Here is a 21250-nt window from a genome sequence, read left to right on the forward strand (position 1 = left end):
GTTTCATGCTTTCGGGTTTAGGGTTTTAGAGATGAATTGACTGAAATAGGAATATCAGTGTGGTTCAAAGCACTTTATGGGTTTTCTGAAATAGATTTTTATTTAAGGTAGCTTAAACTTTTTCAAAATATGTTGAGAGCATTATATGGGTTTTCTAGAGGTGAAAAACAGAAAAGAAAAGAAGAGATTCTTATTTAAGGTTAGCTTATGTATTTCAAGAGAATGTTGAAAGCATTTTATGGGATTTTTAGAGGTGAAAAAAAGGAGGAGAAAAGAAGAGATTTTTTAAAGGTAGCTTATGCATTTCAGAAATGTTGAAAGCACTCGAGAGTTTTCTTTTAAAAAAAGAAAGAAAAAGTTTGTAAAATCGGTAGCTTATACATTTCATTTATAATTTGTTATCTGTAACGCTGGTGAATGTCTTGGGTTTTCGAGTTTTTTAGTTTTTGTGGCATGGATGAATGAAGAATTCTAGTCGAGTTTGTTTTTCTGTTATTCTCTCCTGGCTCTCATCATAACTCGTTGGGATTTTGGAATTTCTTTAGAAGGCATGCACAAAGTTACGTATACCCTCACCATCCTAAGAAGAATGAGTCAATGCATCCAATTTTCAGTGTGAATTAAGACAGTGATTCTTAATCTTTTATAAGTAACATTTACATATGCAAAAAATACTATAAGTCGCAACCTTTCAAAGTCAATATTTTTTAGCTTTTATCGTCTTCATAATAGCTCACCTAGAGTTGAAGTGGGTTGTCAAAAACAGTTTAAATTTAAGGGCAAATTTCACCAAGTATAAAAGTAATCCCAGCTTTCACCTGATAGATATCTGTTTAGTCTTTTGTCCTTCCTGGAAGGAGCTTGGAAAATGATGGAAATTTCTATTTTGTCGCAGTTTTAGCTGGGCTATCTATAGACTTTTAGCTGTCAAAATTGACTCTGTACTGTACTACTAATTGAATATGCTTTTTGAATGGAGAGATCATGTTTGTGCCTACCAATTTAAATTGGAATATAGTTAATGTCGGTAGGCGCTTCTTGATGCAGGTGCTTCTTAATATACAGAAAAAAGTTGCCAATCTTGTTGGTCTCTCTTGAACAGCTCTTTATTGAATTAAATGCATTGCCCAACTGACGAAAAGTAAGAACATGATCATCATAAAGGAAATATGAGCTCTAAGCTGCATGCGCTCGTTATCCTTAATTCTTTGATATCATCTTTTTGAACTTCACAAAATTGAACCTATAATCCCCTCTCATCCATGTCATGCGATGACCGCTTTTCCAGTTAGCATTGAGAACATACCCAACATGTCATTTATTTGCTCTCTGCTAGTTTTCTTATTCTTTTAATTTTATTGGTTACCTTTGTATATGATTTCAGGTGTATACTAAAAAAACTAGTTAGTAGCGACAAGTTCAAAACTGGGGTAGAACGGTTTGTTGACAAGGAGTGTGAGAAGGAAGAGAAAAGGGATGTCTTGGTTGCAGTGGCGAAGCCAGGAAATTCATAAGGGTGTTCAAATTTTGAACACCCTTTGCCAGTGGGCTATGCGTGTTCAAAGTCTATTTTTAATCAATAACAAGTAATATTTTACCTTATACGTAGTATAATTTTTTGGCGAAGGGTGGTCAGTTGACCACCCTTGGGCCAACATAGCTTCGCCCCTGCTTGGTTGGGAGAATCCCTGTGATGGTGAACTCAGAGTTGCGCTGGATGAATGATATTGACAAGCCTGATTGTGAATTTGATCACGGGGGATACTTCATAGTCAAAGAGGCTAAAAAGGTAAGATCTTCTTGCTAGCACCTCACTTTCGATGCCTCCCTCTCTTCTACCTAAAGAGGCCATAAAAAACAAGGCTAGACAGTTGGTGGAAGTTAGTATACTATTGATGGCATTTCAACTCCTAACCTTGCTCTAAACGCTAAATGCCTTGTTGTATCTCTTTAGTTGGAGTGCTTTAGCCCTTGCAAATAATGTAGTTCCCCTCCTAGACTTCATTGGATCACTTACTCTGGTTTAGTCCCCTTCTACTTTTGGTTTTTTTGGTTAGCTCCCTGGGCATGTTTAATGTTGTATTGTAATGGAGCTAACATTTATCACTTATGTAACTTGGCATCTTCTTGATGCCTGCAATTAAGCAACTTATTTCATAAAAAAAAGAGACCTAATGTGCTAAAGGGAAAATAGAATATACAATTAAAAATACAGCCATGCCAGCCATTTTGCTATGCATCAACCTAGCATAACTCAAAACGGTGGAATTTCACTTGTTAACCATTGCTCAAAATTTTGAATTGGTAGTAAAACAAAGTAGTACTATTACATTTGAAGAGTCTTTAGGTGCTCCAATATGCAGCAGTTCTTTCTCAGTTCTTCAAGCCGAGTACTCTTATATGCAATCTTTTGTGGCTTGAGTATGTCTTATGTTGTTTCTAAATGTGTAGGAGTAATATTTTATTTCAGAAAAAGAAAAAAAATGGATACTTAATTCATATTGAAAAGTAAATGTGTTTTGACTCTCATACTCCAAATTCACCATTCTTTTCGGGATTGAAGGAGTATATGTAACTTTGGGCATGCCTTCTACATTCGTGCTATTACTATAGGATATAGAATAATGTTTAACCTTTTTGGCCTGTTAGAACTAAATCCCTATCGCAGTTCTTTAAATTTGAACCTCTTGCAATTTCCATTTCAGACCTTCATTGCACAGGAGCAGATCTGTTTAAAAAGACTCTGGCTGTCAAACAATTCCACTTGGACGGTTGCATATCGCCCAGTTGAAAAAAATAATAGAGTCTACATTAAACTGACTGAGATCTTGAAGCTTGAGCACATTAAGGGAGTAGAAAAAGCCCTCAGAGTGTACTTCCTGGCGGAAATGCCAATTTGGGTCTTGTTTTTCGCTCTAGGTGTATCCTCTGACAGAGAGGTAATAAATTTAATTGATGTGGATACTGAAGATACTAATATCGTCAATATACTAGTAGCTTCAATCCACACTGCTGATAAGAATTGTGAGGATTTCAGGAAGGGGAAAAATGCTCTCTGCTTATGTTGATACACTTATAAAGGCTTGTAAATTTCCACCTCAAGAATCTGTTGAGGAGTGCATAAAAAAACACATGTTCCCTAATCTTAGTGGTCTCAAGCAGAAGGCTCGCTTCCTTGCCTATATGGTAAAGTGCCTCTTGCACTCTTTCATTGGTCGCAGAAAGGTTGACAACAGAGATGATTTTCGAAACAAGAGATTGGAGCTGGCTGGTGAGCTCCTTGAACGAGAGCTCAGGGCGCACATTAAACATACCGAGAGGCGCATGGTCAAGGCTATGCAAAGAGATCTTTATGGAGATCGACAAGTACAACCAATTGAGCAATATTTGAATGTAAAATAACATACAGGACCTCAGGAATAAATGTCACACCAGGACCTCAAGTTTATAGTAATCATTTTCATTCAATTATGTACAACAGAGTCATAGAATTTACTGTAGAATGTTTGGTTATTACATTCAACAATTCATTTAAAACTATTAACCAAATGTGAAAGACTCGTTTTCTCTTTGTTCCTGAAATAGACGTGACTTTTATGGTATATTGTATTAAATGTAGAATAACTTGTATGCTGGCAAATCCCAAACCCTCAAGCAGCCAAAAGCAGGTTGTGCCTCTTTCCTCCCGTGGTGAACCGAACTCTCGGCCTCTTGGTTGGAAGTAGAGGGTGTATCAGTAGAGAACCCTCTCTTGTCATTGCAGAGTTTCCTTAAATGGAAATAAGTGCTATTTCAGGATAACTAAAATACTATAGTAGAGATACAATTTTGGGAATCCAAAATGGATTACGACGAGTTTGGAATAGATGGAATCCTTGACTCTGTCCATTCCACTTCTGTGATACTTTTTCCTTTTGGGAAATATATCTGTAAAAAAAGAAAGAAAAAGGTAACGGTTGTGTCCGAGCAAGCTTGCGTGCACCTCGGCTATTCCATCAGGACTTGCTGCCTCCCACCGGCTCAAGTACGGGTAACTATGTCCGCCAAGGCTTAGGTAGACCAAAAAATATCACCTTTTGAGAAATATTTCTTTGCAATGTGCAGAAATTCAAACTAATCAAAAAAACTATTAAATTATTTTAAAGATTTTGAAGTATCCAAGCAATAAAATTAAATCCAAGAGTTCTCTATCAAATAAACTTTATCACTGATTTGGCAAAGCAATAAAATTATATCCGAGAGTTCTCCATTAACTTACCTTTATCACAAATTTGACAATTGATTTGATGTTTTCTTCGAGTACTAGCAGATATACCATGTAAGTTAAAAGCATGGAAGTTGATGTAGCTTCTTGGCTGAGGAAATTTGACCCAATACCATTTTCACTAACACTGAATTTGCTGTGAAAAGTCTCTCTTAGTACATGGATATTAAAAGTTTAGTCTAGTATATTTTCTTGAAAAGATGTTCCTATATGACTTGTCAATTTAATACTCATACACTGAACTATCTAAAATTTTGTTCTAGGTTGAAGTTAAGAGAGATGAGCAGCAGGGTGAAGTTCGCATATTTTCTGATGCGGGAAGGATTCTGCGTCCTCTTCTTGTTGTTTTAAGTCTAAAGAAAATCAAAGCTTTGAAAGGGGGGGACTATGGCTTTCAATCTCTTCTGGACAATGGGATTATTGAGCTTATAGGACCTGAAGAAGAAGAAGACTGTCGAACTGCATGGGGAGTTGAATACCTCTTAAAAGCAGATAAAGAGAACCCACCCGCTAAGTATACCCATTGTGAGTTGGACATGTCTTTCCTATTAGGTTTGAGCTGTGGTATTATCCCTTTTGCAAATAATGATCATGCTAGGAGGGTCCTCTATCAATCTGAGAATCACTCTCAACAGGCAATTGGGTTTTCAACAGTGAATCCAAACATTAGAGTTGATACAAATACCCATCAACTGTATTATCCTCAAAGGCCACTTTTCAGGACATTGTTGTCAGATTCCCTTGGGAAGCCCAAAGATGCTCGTTACCAGAAAGGAATGCTTCCACGGCCTGAATACTTCAACGGTCAATGTGCTATTGTTGCAGTAAATATTCTCCTTGGCTATAACCAAGAAGATTCATTAGTTATGAATCTTAGTCACGTAGCTAATTTCTAAGTCCCCGGCAACGGCGCCAAAAACTTGTTGCGACCAAACACACTCACGCAAGTATACGCGGTCGTCAAGTAATAAAGTGACTAAAAGTCGGATGTCGAACCCACGAGGACTTATGATTAGCTATTAACTAAATTAGACTATCCTAATTATCTAAACAAGAATTAAATCTAAAAATATTTTATTCTAACTAATTAAATAAGAAAAATATAAATAATAAACTTTGAACAGAGAAAGAGCAGATTTTAATGATATCAATGTAATGAAAACGATCTAGGGTTATGGGCTATCTAACAATCCTATTGTATTCTTCAATTGAATTGACCGACTAATTTATCTAGCTTATTGGTTGACAGGGGTTAATGCTCATAAGAATCTGTCGAGTTCTTACTCGCCTATTCAAGCTAACCTAACGCCTATATGTCTATGAAGTTAGAATCAACAAGAACGCATTTATAATTCCTGTAAATCAACCAAGCAAGGCAATTAGGTATATGTCTATCCTAACCACGAATCCGTTCCCCGATGCCCGAGTTCAAGAACTTGCTCTACTCAATCCTATATGCAATCTAGAATTCCCACTTTCGAGTTCAATTCTAGATTCGTAGATAGTATTCAATTGGTGATCAAGCAATTAAATAATTAAGCGCAAGATAGAATAAATAAACTAATATGATAAATCAAGAAGTCAAAATCAATATCCGAATACAATAGTCATGAAAGAACCACAACCCTAGAACGTGAAGTTTAGCTCCACATAGACATGGTAGCCAAACAACAAATCATATAAAGAAACATAAAAATTACTAAGTTTGGTGGGAGAAAGATGAAACTTGATGAATTCCGGCCTCCACAGCTTTGTCGTGGCTTTTTCCCCCTTCCCAATATGTTAGATAACCTAAAAGAGGCGTTTTTAGCTTATATATTGCGTACAAAAGTCGTGGGCCAAAGCTCTCCTATTCCTAGTCCAAATCGGCTTCAGGGATTGATGCTAAGGTGGATGCGACGCATCCACCTTGTCCTCCATTTCAATTTTTGCCTGCGAAGGTGGATGCGACGCATCCACCTTGTCCTCCATTTCTCAGCTTTGCATGCGATGGTGGACGCGACGCATCCAGCCTTCTCTTCTACTTCCCAGTTTCGCACGCGATGGCGAACGCTATGGCCCAACTTCACTGCTAAGGTTGCATGCAGGATGATGTTTTCCTAGGTTGGATGCGACGCATCCAACCCTTCTTCCTCTGGCTAAACCACCTTTTCTTCATATTTTTCACTCCGAACACCTTAAATCGTCACACATAACTTAATTAGTCATCAAACCAATAATTACACCATGTTGGGCGTTTTAAAGATTAAATAACATCAAGAAGTGGTTAAAACATGAGCAAAGTAACATCAACACATATCGAAATATGCCAAACATCACTACCCCACACTTAAACCTTTGTTCGTCCTCGAACAAACCATCACTATAGTAAACAGAATAGAATTAAGCTCTTATCATTCAAAGCACACTACATCTATGACCATGGTTATTTGCTACAATTAGGTTCTAGACTATGCATCAACACACTTCCCTTTTCTTATGCCCTTCTTTAAACATATTCGAACAAAGACAACATGCTCACAACAATCCTAACCTCAAAAACCGACTCAATGTCACAATGCACTCATGGCTTGAACAACCAACATCATAGAGAAGTCTAATAACGTTACCTATCCCTAGTGAAACCATGTGCCCTCACAACAAAAGCAGAGAGAGTAGAATCAATCCACACATTCGAATCTCATGCTCACAAAGAAAATCGCTCACTCTCACAAAAGAAGTCACATGCATGTAGTTGGTACCATAGGCTTGCCCTTAATGTAAATCTCTATTAATGTAAGCTCGCTCGATCTAAAATCAATTAGGACTTTTTCATGGTTGTAATGTGGGCTAAGGGACGGGTAGGATATATTTAAGGAATAGTGATTCACCCTCCTAAGCACTTTAACACATCATCAAATAACTTAAGCGCGAATTCTTCAACACCCTTTCAATTTCACCAATAATATCACTTCAAACAATATTTCCTCTTTCTTTGAGCACTACTTTAATTCATACCCACTAGCAAGAACAAGACAACAATTTATTCATTTATATTTTTCTTTCTTTTTTTTTTTTTTTCACTTTCCGCTAGTGGTGTATTATTTTACAAAATAAGTGCACCCTTCTTTCTTTCATTGGTTCCACTCAAAAGTCACCCCACACTTAGTCCCTTCTTACTTCTTTTAGCGCTCATCTAACAATTAAAGTGCTTTAAGAGGTAAAAGGATCAAAACAATGTCAATTAAGAATAAAAAGGGTATAGGCTTGTAATGTGGGTACCAAATAAAAGGTCTACAGGCTCAAAAGGGTTAACTAGGGATAGATTTTATTTGTGATAAGCAATAAGCTCAAAAAGATCAAAGAAAGCCTAAAATCATTTTTCAAACCGAGCATCACCTAAAATTTCGCTTCAACTCACATACCGGGCAAGTTCTAGACACAAGTACAATACATGGACAACACAAAAACCTTACCACACATGGCACATGACTCATTAAGGACGGTCACATTCCGACTCTCAAACAATGCAAGTATTCACGGAGCAACGAGATATTAAGCATTAAGCGCAAAGTGAACACAAGTCAAGAAAATGAGAAATAGGCGCCACAAAACATGCTATCCATTTTAACAAGGCATCATCAATAATTTCAGAGTGAGAAGGGAAGATATTACATATGTAAAAGCCTAAATATGCCATTATCAACCAAGTCAGGGTCACCTAGGTTCATCATTCTCCCTCCTTTTATTCCCTACATTCCTACTCTACTCTAAAAAGAAAACAAAATTACCCGGTTCAAACTACATCCCATGGAAAAGAACCGAGGCACAAAGAAAAACCACAGGGGATTATTACTATCTACAAAGATACTATATATATATATATATATATATATATATATATATATATATATATATATATATATATATATATATATATATATATATATATATATATATATATATATATATATATATATTTTTTTTTTTTTAATAATGATAAACTGATAGTTACTCCATATAGATGAATTTACTGCTATTTTATGCCATTAATCCAGTGAATATTTTAGTACATTCATCCATACATCAAAACATGAATCACCCCCACCCCACACTTAGGACTGTGCGTTGTCCCCAACGCACACAAACAAGGTAAAGTAGGGTGAGAAGAACTCCCTCAAGTCAAGGTGGAGGGCTCATCCGCAGTCTGTGGAGGAGCATCTGCATCCATAGCATTCCTATCATCAACAACTGGTGCGGATTCTGTATCAGGTGTTACAGCGACCTCAGTAGGCCTGTTGAGTGGAGCCTCAGTGACTATGGGAGGAACAGGAGTGGATGGTCCGGCAGTGGATGATGCAATCAGCTGGGAGATGTCGGTACCTGCACATTGAACCAGAGCTCTGAGGAGTAATGATATCTCCTTCATCATCGTGGCCTGCTCGGTCTGAACTCGGCTTAGATCCGCACGAGTCTGTCTCAACTCATCCCTGGTGGCACTCAACTCGACACGAGTCGCTATCAGCTCAGCCCTGTTCTCTTGCATATCTGCTTGCATATGCTCAAATAATTGTTGAATGGTGAGCTTAGAAGACCTTCCCTTGTTCGGCTCTAGAACATGAGTGACATCATATGGTCCTGGAGCTTTAGCCTCAATGTCGTCATTCTCCTTGTCCCATAGTACTCCCATCTCTGTTAAAAAAGCCGTTAGGGTATTAGCAAAGAACAGCCTCCACTTGTAATTCATCCTGGTTCGCTGCATTTGATCATGCATGATGGCTCCGAAGTTGAGTGGTATCCCCTCTAATAAAGCATATAATACGAGTGCGCGGTAACGAGGGACATCAGTTTTATGTTGGCATGGCAGCAGGCGGTTACAAATGAAATTTAGAGCCACACGTGCTAACGCACTCATGAATTCCTTGGCTATAGAGTGGTACTCCATACTCCCAAGCTTCCATTCTGCATCCTTCCTGGTAGGGCATAGGACAGACTTAATGTGTGCATAATCTGGTATTTTGCATATGGAGTCAAACCTGTCTGTAAGTGTGTGTGGCACCCTTAAGAAGTTATTCAGAGCTTCAGCTGACACATTAATATCTACCCCTCTTACTCGCACAATGTTTCCCCTTGCGTGACGCCAATTGGCGTAGAGCTCTCTAACAATGGTGAGGTTGGCTTTGCCGTGACCTTTCAGAATGGGTCCCCATTTTTGCACCTCTCGAATTGACTTTAGAAACTCTGAGTACTTTGTCTTAAGTGGTCCGATGTTTATCGGCTTTTCCGGAATATACTTCTTTGAAACCAGTATCTTCTTATAGGCTCGGAATGCCTTCTCATTAACAAAGTATTTCTCCCAATCAACTCGGTCTATGGGTTCACCCTCGTCTTCATCACTAATGTTGACCTGTAGGTGGTCATTGTCCGAATCGGAATCGGATTCATATTCTGTAGTAATCTTCTCCTTTCCTTTATCAGTCGGATCACTCATTTTCGAAGCTTTTCTTTGGTATGTCACAGGCTCTCTTATCTCTTTTCCTTTGCTTGGTGTAATACCCTTCTTCACTGTCCTCCTGACTAATGTTTCCTCCTCCTCTTGCTCTGAATCATCACTTAACTGCCTAGGCAGCAGTTCCATTTCCTTCTCCGTCCGCTTCCTTTTTTTCTGTGGATTTGGACCGCCCGCTGCCCTTCCGGTAGGCTTTTTGGGCGGTTGCTTGTTACCATCTTTGTCTTGTTGCTTGGATGGTTTACTCACTGCTGTCATTTTACGAATCTAAGTACCTGCAATGCAAAGAATTCAACAATTAGCAGATGAAACAGCGAAGTTCAGCTTGAAAGCAATTGCAACAGCTTGCAGACTTCAATTTATTCGTAAAGTCATGCCATTCACTACTTCATGGAATTGTAGCTCATGACTTTCAGCAAGTATGTGATAACTCTCTTCAAAAATTCAATTTCACATAGCCCCTCACTCGACCCCACACTTATTCTCAAGCATACACCAATGTTGCTCGGTTACTCAGACTTCACCGACGCCTAAATTTTCCTCAGGGACAATTCGTCGAACATGTGGTATGCAACAAGTGTGCCTAGTTCATTCTATCAGTTGAGCAATGCAACTACCCTCCCAAAGTTGGACGAGATGAAGGGAATTATAGTTTATCATCTCGCAACCATTACAACGACCAAGAACGACAGCCCTAAAAAATTTTGAAATTGCAAAACCTACTTGTTGCTACCATTGAAGGAGGGAAGAGAGAAGAATTAGGAGAGGAGCCAACGGAAGAACGAAGAGGATGATGCGTACCTATCGCGTTTGTATGCGTTACAATTTCGATTAAAGAATTCTGTTCTGCGTTCGTAGGCGTCGCCAAAAAGAGACGAGTGGATGCGTCGCAAGAAGAGTTTTTAACGAATTCGTTATCTTAAGATGTGTTAAAATATATAGTACTTACCTGTGCGTGCGAGCTTTGACGCGACGCATCCCCTTGTCTTCCTTCAAAAATTTTCGGACGCGACACGGACGCGATAGGCAGACTTCACTGCTTTGAGCAATTGGCCCGTCAAAAAAAAAAAAAATTTTTTTTTTTTTTTTTTGCTGAGGGGGACGCGACGCATCCGCCTCGTTTTCTCATATCTGGGGAACTTTTTATTTTTATTTTTTTTATTTTTATTTTTTTTTTTTTTTTTAAAGATCTATGTCCTACAAAAAAAAAATAAATAAATTAACTAACTTGGGTGGCCTCCCAAGAAGCGCCTGATTTAACGTCGCGGCACGACGCAACATGTTCTTCATGCCTCCACTAAATCCATTGTGGTCTTGTGACGTGCAATGTCACCACCCCAATAGTGTTTTACTCTTTGGCCATTTACCAAGAATGTCGTATTGGACCCCTTATCACACAATTCTATCGCACCATGAGGTTTCACACTAGCCACTTCAAACGGACCCGACCATCGAGATTTAAGCTTTCCTGGAAAAAGCTTTAGCCTTGAATTAAACAGTAGAATTTCTTGACCTGGTTCAAACTCACGATGTTGGATATGCTTATCATGCCATCTTTTGGTCTTCTCTTTATACAATTTGGCATTTTCATACGCATGCAATCGAAACTCATCAAGCTCGTTGAGTTGTAGCAATCTCTTCTCACCGGCCAAGTCCATCTCCATATTTAGCTTTTTAATCGCCCAATATGCTTTGTGTTCAAGCTCGACGGGCAGATGGCAGGCCTTCCCATAAACTAACCTGTACGGAGAAGTGCCTATTGGGGTCTTGTACGCAGTGCGATATGCCCATAATGCGTCATCCAGCTTCCCGGCCCAGTCCTTTCTATTCATACTTACTGTCTTTTCCAAAATCTGCTTGACCTCTCTGTTGGAAACTTCTACTTGACCACTCGTTTGGGGATGATAGGCAGTGGAAACTTTGTGCTTGACTCCGTATTTTGCAAGAATATTATTCAGTAGTTTGTTACAAAAGTGAGTTCCCCCGTCGCTTATCAACACTCTTGGGGTCCCAAAACGTGTGAAGATGTGCTTCTTTACAAAGCCTACCACAACCTTTGCGTCGTTAGTAGGAAGAGCTATGGCCTCTACCCACTTAGAAACATAGTCGACCGCCACCAAGATGTATCTGTGTCCGTTAGAATATGGGAATGGTCCCATAAAATCAATCCCCCAAACATCAAAAAGTTCTACCGCCAGTATATTTTGCAAGGGCATCTCGTGCTTCCTCGTGATAGTTCCAGTTCTTTGGCATCTATCACAATTTTTAACGAAGGCATGTGCATCCTTAAACAATTTTGGCCAATAAAAACCTGATTGTAGCACTTTTTGGGCGGTTCTATCCCCGCCGTGATGACCTCCATATGGTGACGCATGGCAGTCATGTAGTATAGCCTTCATCTCTTCCTCAGGAACACACCTTCTCACCAACTGATCTGCACACTGCCTATATAGGAATGGCTCATCCCACACGTAGAACCTTACATCATGTAGGAATCTTCTTCTATTGTCAACTGTCCATTCTAGTGGCGTCACCCCACTTGCGATAAAATTCACATAATCTGCATACCATGGGGCTTCACCTGAGGTGATTGCTAATATTTGCTCATCCGAAAATGTTTCTTTAATTGACCCTCCTTCAGCTACATGGTCCCGACTTTCTAATCTGGACAAATGATCGGCCACTTGATTTTCTGTCCCTTTTCGATCTCGGATCTCTAAGTCAAATTCTTGCAAGAGGAGGACCCAACGAATCAGCCTCGGCTTGGCGTCTTTCTTTTCAAATAGGTATCTGATAGCTGAATGATCTGTGTAGACGATGACTTTGGTTCCCACTAGATAGGATCTGAACTTGTCAAACGCCCACACCACTGCAAGCAACTCCTTTTCAGTCACTGTATAATTCATCTGAGCTGGATTCATAGTTTTGCTTGCATAATAAATGGAGTGAAAGATTTTATCCCTCCTTTGCCCCAACACCGCTCCAATTGCTATGTCACTTGCATCGCACATCAACTCAAATGGTTGTGCCCAATCGGGGCCAATGATAATTGGTGCAGTCACCAATCTTCCCTTCAGCTCCTCAAATGCTTTCAGACATGCATTATCAAACTTGAAGGTAACATCTTTCTCTAGAAGCCTGCACAAAGGGGAAGAAATTTTCGAAAAATCTTTAATGAAACGACGATAAAAACCTGCATGACCCAAGAAACTGCGAATGCCTTTGATGGATGTCGGCGGGGGCAATTTTTCAATCGTCTCCACCTTTGCTTTATCCACCTGTAGACCATCTTTTGAAACCTTGTGCCCCAAAACTATACCTTCACGTACCATGAAATGGCACTTTTCCCAGTTTAACACCAAGTTCGTCTCTTCACACCTAGCTAGCACTTTATCAAGGTTCATCAAACAACTATCAAAAGAACATCCAAACACAGAAAAATCGTCCATGAATACTTCTACAAATCTTTCAACCATGTCAGTGAAAATAGCCATCATACACCTTTGAAAAGTCGCAGGTGCATTACAAAGACCGAAGGGCATTCTCTTGAACGCATACGTGCCATAAGGACATGTAAATGTAGTTTTCTCTTGGTCTTCTGGGGCTATAGCAATCTGATTATACCCCGAATAACCGTCCAGGAAACAGTAGTATTCCTGGCCAGCTAATCTATCAAGCATTTGGTCAATAAAAGGAAGGGGAAAGTGGTCTTTCCGGGTGGCATTGTTCAGTTTTCTGTAATCTATGCAAATTCTCCATCCAGTTACAGTTCTTGTAGGAATTAAGTCATTATTTTCATTAACTACTACGGTTATCCCCCCTTTCTTCGGCACACATTGAACGGGGCTTACCCATTTACTATCAGAGATTGGAAATACAATACCTGCATCAAGCCACTTAATCACTTCTTTTCTTACCACTTCTTTCATGATTGGATTTAGTCGGCGTTGGTGTTCTACACTTGGCTTGTGTCCGTCCTCCATGAGGATTTTGTGCATGCAGAAAGCTGGACTAATGCCTTTAATGTCAGACATTGTCCACCCAATTGCTCGCTTGTGCTCACGTAGCACCCTTAATAGCTTTTCTTCCTGTAATTTAGACAAGTGAGCAGAAATAATAACAGGTAAAGTGTCAGAACTTCCCAAATAAGCATATTGAAGGTGAGGGGGTAGGGGTTTAAGTTCCAAATTTGGAGCTTTTTCAATTGACGGCTTTGGTGGGGGGCCACTTGGCCTATTCAGGGGCTCAAACGGGATTATTCCTTGCATGTAACCACATGATGTATCTAGGATATGCATCATCTCCTCAACCTCATCATCCATCTCCAAGCTATCAAACATCATGATTGCTTTTTCTAAACAGTCGTCTAGATATACACTCGTGTCAAGAAGTTTCTCATCCACCTCCACCACAGATATCATAGAGAGCTCCTCATAGTGGCGGGGAAGTTGGATTGCTTTGTAGACATTGAAGACTGCTTCCTCGTTGTCCACTCTCATAATCATTTTCCCTTCTCTCACTTTAATTATTGCATCGCCAGTAGCCAAGAGAGGTCGTCCCAATATGATTGGAACTTGTTCATCAGCCTCGAAGTCTAGAATAATGAAGTCAGCTGGGAAGATGAATTTTCCAATTTGCAGCAGCACATCTTCAATCACTCCTTCGGGGTAGGCTATGGACCTATCAGCTAATTGCAACATCACGGTGGTTGGTCTCGGAGCTCCCAGACCTAATTGCTTAAACAAGGATAAAGGCATCAGATTTATGCTTGCACCCAAATCACACAGAGCACGTCCCACGTCAATATTACCGATTTGTACTGGAATGGTGAAGCTGCCAGGATCCTTAAGCTTTTGGGGAAGCTTGTTTTGGACCCTTGATGTGCACTCCTCAGTAAGTGCAACCGTCTCGAACTCAGTCAATTTCCTCTTATGAGCCACTATGTCTTTTATGTACTTAGCGTACTTTGGAATTTCACGAAGTACATCCACTAATGGAATATTTAATTGAACCTGACTCAACATGGAGAGAAATTTGTTGAACATGCGATCGTCATTCCTTTTCTGCAATCTTTGGGGGAAAGGTGGTGGTGGCCTTGTAACCTCCATTCGCTCTGAACTTGCATCATCTTCCTTTGACTCTTGTGTTGCCTTATGTGTCAACTCCCCCCCAGGTATAGGTTTTTCTTTTATCTTCCTTGGCACTTCCTCTAGTTCCCTCCCGTTTCTAAGTGTAACTGCATTAATTTGAGGGTTTTTCTCTGTATCACTGGAAAGTGAGCCTATAGGTCTAGTATTTTGGTTTGCTGCTAACTGCCCCATTTGCCTCTCAAGATTTCTGAAATCGGTCCTGAGCTGTTGATTGTCTAGTAACAACTTTTTCAGCCAGTCATTCGTACTTTCTTCCATTTGTTGGGGTGGCTTCTGAGGTTGAGTAAAATTCCCTTGAGGCCTATACTGATTCTGTTGACTTCCGCCCCATGAGAAGTTAGGATGATTCCTCCAGTTTGGGTTGTAAGTGTTTCCATATTGCGCATGTTGATTCATAGGACCTCTGTTTTGTTGCCCCACATAGTATATAGATTCAGGATTCGTGGGGCACATGTCAATCATATGACTGTCTCCGCATAGTTCGCAACAAATAGACATCTGCTGTACATGTTGCATTTGTTGTGTTGTCATTCTATTCATCTGATTTGCCAATTTTGCTATATCGGCTCTCATGGCGGAAAAGTCATCAAGCTCAATCAAACCGGCGGCCTTTTGTTTAATTCCCCTTCGTGAATCCCCCTCTCCTTGCCAATTATGGTCATTAGCAGTGAAATTATTTAGCAAGAGTTGTATTTCACTATACGGTCTTGCCATGCAACTACCCCCACAAGCTGAGTCAAGATTCATCTTTGATGCTTCATCTAACCCATCAACAAAAGTGTGACCCAATACCTCATTAGTTTGACAATGATGCGGGCAGTCTCTGAGTAGCTTCTTGTATCTTTCCCAAGCTTGACGAAGTGTCTCGCCATCCCATTGTTGGAACCCAAGAATTTGGCTCCTCAGCGACTTTGTCTTCTTAGTTGGGAAAAACTTGATCAGGAATTTCCTTGCTAGATCATCCCAAGTGTGGATAGAGTTCGCGGGCTCCTTTTGCAACCATTCTTTAGCTTCCCCCAACAGTGAAAAAGGGAATAGTGTCAGCCTGACATAGTCTTTGGAGACGTTCGGATAATTGTAAGTGTCCGTGATTTCCAAGAAGTTCTGAATATGCCTCTGCGGGTCCTCATGAGATAGACCCACATATTGTCCTGTGGACTGAATCAGCTGTACCATGTACTGTTTGAGTTCAAAATGCCCAGTGATATCAGGCTTCACAATAGCCTGAGTCATATTCGCAAGATTGGGCCTTGCGGCTTCAATTACCGGACGCTCTTCATTGCCTGCCATATCTATTGGCTGTGGTTGGACTGCGATGTCCAACTCTCTTTCTATTCTCGTTCTAGCTTCGTGTTCCCTTCTCACTCTATGTAGTGTTCGTTCGATTTCTGGATCAAGAGGAATGGGGTTGGTTGCACTTCTACTCCTCTGCATTCGAGAGAAGACCCTGCGTTGACACAAACCAGGCAAACTGAAAATTAAAACTTGAAAACAAATATCTAATAAAAGCTTAACTTAGTCACGTAGCTAATTTCTAAGTCCCCGGCAACGGCGCCAAAAACTTGTTGCGACCAAACACACTCACGCAAGTATACGCGGTCGTCAAGTAATAAAGTGACTAAAAGTCGGATGTCGAACCCACAAGGACTTATGATTAGCTATTAACTAAATTAGACTATCCTAATTATCTAAACAAGAATTAAATCTAAAAATATTTTATTCTAACTAATTAAATAAGAAAAATATAAATAATAAACTTTGAACAGAGAAAGAGCAGATTTTAATGATATCAATGTAATGAAAACGATCTAGGATTATGGGCTATCTAACAATCCTATTGTATTCTTCAATTGAATTGACCGACTAATTTATCTAGCTTATTGGTTGACAGGGGTTAATGCTCATAAGAATCTATCGAGTTCTTACTCGCCTATTCAAGCTAACCTAACGCCTATATGTCTATGGAGTTAGAATCAACAAGAACGCATTTATAATTCCTGTAAATCAACCAAGCAAGGCAATTAGGTATATGTCTATCCTAACCACGAATCCGTTCCCCGATACCCGAGTTCAAGAACTTGCTCTACTCAATCCTATATGCAATCTAGAATTCCCACTTTCGAGTTCAATTCTAGATTCGTAGATAGTATTCAATTGGTGATCAAGCAATTAAATAATTAAGCGCAAGATAGAATAAATAAACTAATATGATAAATCAAGAAGTCAAAATCAATATCCGAATAACAATAGTCATGAAAGAACCACAACCCTAGAACGTGAAGTTTAGCTCCACATAGACATGGTAGCCAAACAACAAATCATATAAAGAAACATAAAAATTACTAAGTTTGGTGGGAGAAAGATGGAACTTGATGAATTCCGGCCTCCACAGCTTTTTCGTGGCTTTTTTCCCCCTTCCCAATATGTTAGATAACCTAAAAGAGGCGTTTTTAGCTTATATATTGCGTACAAAAGTCGTGGGCCAAAGCTCTCCTATTCCTAGTCCAAATCGGCTTCAGGGATTGATGCTAAGGTGGATGCGACGCATCCACCTTGTCCTCCATTTCTCAGCTTTGCATGCGATGGTGGACGCGACGCATCCAGCCTTCTCTTCTACTTCCCAGTTTCGCACGCGATGGCGAACGCTATGGCCCAACTTCACTGCTAAGGTTGCATGCAGGATGATGTTTTCCTAGGTTGGATGCGACGCATCCAACCCTTCTTCCTCTGGCTAAACCACCTTTTCTTCATATTTTTCACTCCGAACACCTTAAATCGTCACACATAACTTAATTAGTCATCAAACCAATAATTACACCATGTTGGGCGTTTTAAAGATTAAATAACATCAAGAAGTGGTTAAAACATGAGTAAAGTAACATCAACACGTATCGAAATATGCCAAACATCAAGCTACAAGGCTGAAGTCGGCAATAAGGAAGCTATTGGAAAGAAGCTAAAGGTTGAAGATTCTGTTAACTTTGGGAAAACCCAGAGTAAAATTGGACGAGTGGACAGCCTAGATGATGATGGTTTTCCATTCATTGGGGCAAATCTCCAGAGCGGGGATATCATAATTGGGAAATACGCAGAATCAGGGGCTGATCACAGTGTCAAGCTGAAGCATACAGAAAGGGGTATGGTTAAGAAGGTTCTGCTCTCTGCCAATGATGAAGGGAAGAATTTTGCTGTTGTATCTCTGAGACAAGTAAGATGCCCTATATATATATATATATATATATATATATATATATATATATATATATATGCTTCTATTGATGTGACTCTATATATTCCATATTGAACTTTTTTAAGGCACAGGTATATGAGAAACAAGTCATTATTTAAAAAGACCATATTAAGTCTAAGAAGAGCTGTTTGCAGGCGATTTAGCAAGCTTCTTCAAGCGGTTGCATTTCATGGGGGATGTCTTCATGATTAAAAGGAGAACTAATGCTATGTAGACTATTTATAGCTTCAATAGTGAATACCTTGAAAGAGTAGCCAGTGAACTGAATAAAAGCAGATTTGTCTGTAAGTACCATTACTAAACTATGCTAAAGCTTCAAAACTAGAAGCTATTGTAGAAAACCTTCAGCCTGATGTTTTAAGGACCAACTAATGCAAAAATTCTGAAAAATCAACGTGTCCTTAGGAAGTATTATCCTGTCTCGGGGGTTTTATCCAGTAAAGGCAAATCACAGGGTGTAATGCCAAGGGAGCTTATAAACTACCCAAGCTCCCTGTTTTCAACCAATGTAGGAATTGTTCTATGTACCAATAGAGCGCCCTCCACCCCCAACAAGCAGTTTGTGGCTGCCAACTGCAAGGGGTCCGCCTTTAGCGCAACCTATTGACAAATGGATCCTTCAACATATTCTGATGGTGTATTACTCGCCACCAACATGGTGTGAGGGATTTTTGTCCGGAAAAGATACCTCATGAGGTGAGTGGGAGGGAGCTCATAAGCTGTCCTAGCCCCTTGTCTTTGACATATGTGGGACAAGGTCCCAAGTACCAACAGCTGATACTAAGTCATGACACGAATTGAACTAATCCTAATTCACTTTCATTGATTCCAGTATTCTTGTATATTCTGGTGCAGGTTCGTTCTCCATGTCTTGGAGACGTTCTCCAGCATGCACGGACAAAAGGGTGTCCTTGGATTTCTGGAATCTCACGAGAACTTTCCTTTTACAGCTCAAGGGATTGTTCCAGACATTGTAATCAATCCCCATGCATTTCCTTCAAGGCAAACCAGCTTCTTGAAGCAGCTTTGGGAAAGGGTATTGCCCTAGGTAGTGGTCAGAAATATGCCACTCCTTTTTCCACTTTATCAGTTGATGATCGAGCAGTTTCATGGGTATGATATCTGAAAGCAGTATCCCTTTCCATAGTTACATCTAATTATGCCAACCAGTTAGGCAGTGATTGTGTTACTATGTTGTATTCAATCATGAATTCTGGTGATTTGTCATTGACTATTAAATGGTATATGACCTGCAGGCGAGGTTTCTCAAAATGGGGAAATGAGAGAGTTTACAATGGCCGGACGGGTGAAATGGTTCAAAACCTAATTTTCATGGGCCCAACATTCTACCAGCGCCTTATCCATATGGCTGAAGACAAAGTGAAATTCCGTAATACTGGACCAGTCCATCCCCTTACTCGCCAACCTGTGGCTGACAGAAAACGCTTCAGTGGAATTAAATTTGGTGAAATGGAGCGCGACTGTCTGATAGCTCATGGTGCTGCAGCGAATTTGCATGAACGCCTTTTCACACTTAGTGACTCCTCCCAGATGCACATATGTGGGAAGTGCAAGAATATGGTAAATGTAATCCAGAGGTCCGTGCAAGGTGGTAAAGTAAGGGGCCCGTATTGCCGCTTCTGTGAATCAGTTGAAGACATAGTGAAGGTTGATGTGCCATATGGTGCAAAGTTATTATGCCAGGAGCTCTTCAGCATGGGCATATCTCTGAAGTTTGACACTGAAATTTGCTAGTGTCTAGGTCTCATCTCAAGGTTATACTTATCATGCTGACATTTTGCTACAGCTGTTGATCACAAACAATGTTATATGTAAATATCTCTAGTGTTGATGGCAAAAAGAGATGGTCTGCTTGTATCGAACCTTGTTGGTTATCAGGTCAAAAAAGTTGTTTATCAATTGGACATTCTCTCTCTCTCATTGAATAATTAATGTAAATTTTAGTTGAACAGTTTGATGGGAAAGTATTGGCAGTAGAGGACCATATGCTTGCTTTATTATGGAATTAATTTTCAGTGCTAAAAGTTAATAAGAAGTGATAGAAGTAAGAAGTATGCTATGATCATGATCAATGCCATGCTTGCCCAAGAAAAGAAATATTTTAACATATCACTTGGCTTGTTTGGTTTTAGATTAAGATTGTTTCTAATTAACTGATTAGTAATACTTACTGGATTTTAGGTGAAATAATCCAAACCAGACAACAATGGATACATGCATAGCTTGTTTGGATTGTTGTTACTTATTGTATTGTTTCGTATTGTTACTTTAGATACGTTTATTTTGATTGTTACTCAAATTTTGTTGTATCGTATCGTTAAATCCGTCGCTACTTAACGACGAAAAGTGCCACTTTATGTAACGACCGATTTGGTGTGGTCGCGTCGTTATAATCCTTTATCATAACTTTTTATATAATTATCACGACCCAAAATCTCACCTGTCGTGATGGCGTCTATTTCAATACTAGGCAAGCCGACAATCTCAATAAACTCTCATATCTTTTATGTTTAAAAACAAAATGATTAAATTCTGTGGAAGAAAATTCACTAATACATATATAAACACTCTCAAAACCCGGTGTCACTGAGTACATGAGCATCTACTATGAATACAAGTTTGAAAATATGGCCCGTAATAGTCTGAGACTAAATGCAGTAAATAAGAAGGTAGGGAATGAGAGGCAAGGTCTGCGAAACACGGCAGCTACCTCTGAATCTCCGAAAAATTAATTGTGCGAGAGAATTAGCACCCGCTATATCCGAAAATACCTGGATCTGCACACGAAGTGCAGGGTGTAGTATGAGTACAACCAACTCAGCAAGTAACAATAATAAATAGGGAACTGAAGATAATGACGAGCTACACAGTTATAGTTCACTTTCAATAATTCCAGCAAAGAATAGACATGCTTTCAAATCCAGCAGTTTAAGTCAAATCAGTTTTATACAGTTCAAGTTCATGTAATCCGGATATAAAATCTTTCACAGTATTTTACAACAATGACATATAGCAACTAAGTGCAACACCAAATGAAAAGCAAGTACAGCCTCTCAGGGCAACAGTCACTCAACTCG

General features: G+C 39.6%; 1 pseudogene; it reads left to right on the top strand.

Annotated features, from left to right (window-relative positions):
- Nucleotides 1-984: 984 nt before the first annotated feature.
- Nucleotides 985-19907, top strand: LOC107825655 (DNA-directed RNA polymerases IV and V subunit 2-like; annotated as a pseudogene).
- Nucleotides 19908-21250: the final 1343 nt, after the last annotated feature.

Source organism: Nicotiana tabacum, chromosome 21, assembly GCF_000715075.1.
Source record: "Nicotiana tabacum cultivar K326 chromosome 21, ASM71507v2, whole genome shotgun sequence".
Lineage (NCBI taxonomy): Eukaryota > Viridiplantae > Streptophyta > Magnoliopsida > Solanales > Solanaceae > Nicotiana > Nicotiana tabacum.